The sequence below is a fragment of the Nannospalax galili genome, unplaced genomic scaffold, assembly GCF_000622305.1.
Source record: "Nannospalax galili isolate Female #2095 unplaced genomic scaffold, S.galili_v1.0 scaffold367, whole genome shotgun sequence".
NCBI lineage: Eukaryota > Metazoa > Chordata > Mammalia > Rodentia > Spalacidae > Nannospalax > Nannospalax galili.
The window spans coordinates 1,003,766-1,007,138 of record NW_008356465.1 but is presented as its reverse complement, the minus strand read 5'-3'; positions in this window follow the sequence as shown (position 1 = coordinate 1,007,138).

Genomic DNA, 3,373 nt, shown 5'->3' with positions numbered 1-3,373 from the left:
AATTATAACACACATGTAGAATTTCAAATTTATATTTTAAGATCTAATTACATATTTTTAGTTTGAAAATTATATCAGTTTAGTTATTATAGGAGTTTTTCTTTTTTTAACTTCCCAGACTGTGATGTTTTTTTCTATCTCTTGAAGTTCAGTTATGTGTTTTACATTTTCTGTGGGATGTCAGTGAAGGCACACTGGGGCTGTAGAAGAATAATATAAAATAATAGAAAAATAGCCAGGCATGGTGGCACACGCCTTTAATCCCAGCACTTGGAAGGCAGAGGCAGGCTGATCTTTGTGAGTTCGAGGCCAGCCTGGTCTACATAGTGAGTTCCAGGACAGCTGGGGCTACAGAAAGACCCTGTCTCAAAAAGACAAAGAAAAAATAATAATAATAGAAAAAAAATAATGGAAAACCTCTTGGTGCCTGGGAATCGGAGAGGACCAATATCACGGCCTGGATGCCCAGGACCACATGTAGAGTCAAGACCATAGCTAGCCCTAAGGGGAGGTGGAAAGTCTATTCAAGAGAATCAGTTCTCCCAAGACCAGAATCTGCAAATGACAGAGACCTGCCCTGTCCCCAGCATAAGCCCAACACAGAGGCAAAACCACTGCCATGCACAACCTGGGACCTCAGGGACGGGGGCTGTGAGGAACACAGCCACTCAGAAGGCTGAAACTGCTGCACAACATTGGGAAGTCCTCCATCCTCCATTCTGGTCCATCAGCACACCACCAGAGGAATGTGGAACCATGGCTCATGGTGTGAACTAAAGCTCCGGGCTCATGTGAGGGGGGCCACAACTCCAGATCACAGGATGGGACCACAGCTCCAGGCTCATGGGAGGGGACCTTACCTTCAGTTCACAGGAGGGGACCACAGCTTTGACTCATGGGAAGGGACTACAACTGACTCAGGAGAGGGGCCCCAGCCCCAGCCCTTAGGTGGGGACTGCAACTCCAGGTTCACAGAGAGGATCACAGCTCCAGTTTCATAGGAGGGGTTCACACCACTAGCTCACAGGAGGGGGGCACAGCTCCAGGTTCACAGGAGGTTACCTCAGTCCCTGCTCTCAGGAAGGGACCACAGTTTCGATTCAAAGGAGACAACCACAGCTCCAGCTCATGGGAGATGACCACAGCTCTGGGCTCTCAGTAGAGGATTGCAGCTCCAAGTTTACGGGAGACAGCCACGGCTCCAGGTTCATAGTAGGGGATCATAGTTCCAGTCTCATGGGAGAGGTCACAATTTCACTTATCTTGGCTCTGTCCACATGATAATACTTGTGTTTAAGATAGAGCATTTTGGCTTCTGTGCAGCAAATAAACAGTTACTTGCTGGCTTGAATTTCTTGCTAGAGGGACATCAGTATTGGAGAAAAACCACCTTTTATGTTTTTGCTCAAGGAGACAGATGGATCGTGTGGTCCCAAGGTTCCATTTGGCTTTTTGTTTGGTTTCTGTGGCCTTCATCTCCTCCTCCTTGACCATGGGGAGCCAGTGATGTGACTTCTTACTCAAGTCCCATTTTGCTGAGATCTGCCATCACTGCCATCTTGTCTCTCCAGCCATTTTCTTTCTTACTTGTCAAGTTCTTTCTCACTTACCACTGACAATTGGCCCTGGTCCTCCTTGGGGTTGGTTACCTGGGTAATGATGGCCACTGACTCTGGATGCCTGGCTTAGTGGCTGTCCCCAGCCCCAGCCCCTGACAAGAGAGGCCTGTGGAGGCATAGTGGGGTGCAGCAGCTGCTGCCTGAACCAGTGCCTTAGAGTGATGGCCAAGGCCCTGTCCTAGTTCTCACCACAGCCACAAGTATAGGGCAGTCCCATCTGTTTCTTATTTTTATTGGCAAATATTCATTGTACATAGAGACATTGTACATAGAGACAATTTCTTTCAAATATGTCATAGGCTTTGACTATATTTGTGCCAATACCTTCCCTTCCTCACACGCCATTTGCCCTTTCCTGCAGTCTCTTCCCTCCCTCAGACTCCCTTTACTCCTAAGTCACCCATATATATCTGGCTTATGTATCTATGTACAGAGAAAGTCATTTAAAAATAAAAACTTTCAAGGGGACTGGAGAGATGGCTAAGTTGTTAAGAGTACTGACAGAGGACCCAGGTTTGATTTCTAGCACCCACATGGTGCCTATGAACCATCCTTAACTCCAATTCCAGGGAAATCTGATGCCCTTTTCTGACATGGGTGCACTCCCATACATTCAGACAATAATACAAATAAAATAAAAATAATAAAATATATTTTAAAAAGCTTTTTGCCCATCTCACAGGCAGGAAAATTATCAGTCTTAAGTTGGAATTCCTAAATAAACAAGTCTAAAGGCTATCCTTGGGAAGTAAGGGGTCTTCCACCAGGGAAGAAAGACTGTGCCAAAACTTAACATTCTTAGCAGGAGGGGCATCTGTGGTCACTTTATCCACTAAGCTGGGAGGGAGGACAGGCAATGCATCCTATGGTTCTTGGGGCAGGGCCACAAGAAACATGGCTGCTGGAGCAGAGGTATTTCCCTAGAGGCTGATGTAGTGCAATGACAGTGACCTCTGTGGATAGCTGGAGGTCCATCTGGCAGCATCCTGATCCACCCTGTGGCAGAGTACAGGCGTTACATGGTACTATGGTGCCAACAGAGAAGAAACATTTTGAATAGAAAAAGGATAGGGTTGAAAAAGTTCTTAGTAAAATCAAATGTGGAATAGGGTAAGGAGAGTTCAGGAAATACACACAGCAGGACACCACATAAACAATTCCCTAGGCCTGAGGAGGAACAAACGAATGGATTCGTCATTGCTGGACAAAACTCAGAAGGCAACAGATTGGGCAAAGGAGTTCTAAGACATAGACAGGAGATTTCAAAGTCTATGGTTCTGATCTGGACAGTCTGCAAACCTCTAAGATTTAACTTTTACCTGATTCTCAAAGCATCTGTGAACAAAGCAATAATGAGGAAGATTGTACTGGTGAGGTTGTGTGTCCCTGATGGATTGGTTCAGATCAGCCTTACAGACCTGATGTTGATCCCTGGTGCATTTCACATGTTTACACCCTCATCTTGAGCTTCTATCCATTGTGCCTCCTGTCTCTGCTGCCCATTCTAGCATCTGACTTGTGTGTAAAGCTTTGGCTCTCGCCTCACCAATAGGATGAACGAAATGGAAAACAGAGTATCAAGACTGGAAGATAAAGTGGATGAACTGGACCACTCAAGCAAAGACTATGAAAAATTTAAGAAATCACAAGAATGGAATATGTAGGATTGTGTGACACCATAAAAAGACCAAACCTATGAATCGTAGTCATACAGGAAGGAGAAGAATCCAAAGATAATGGCATGGACCAGAACT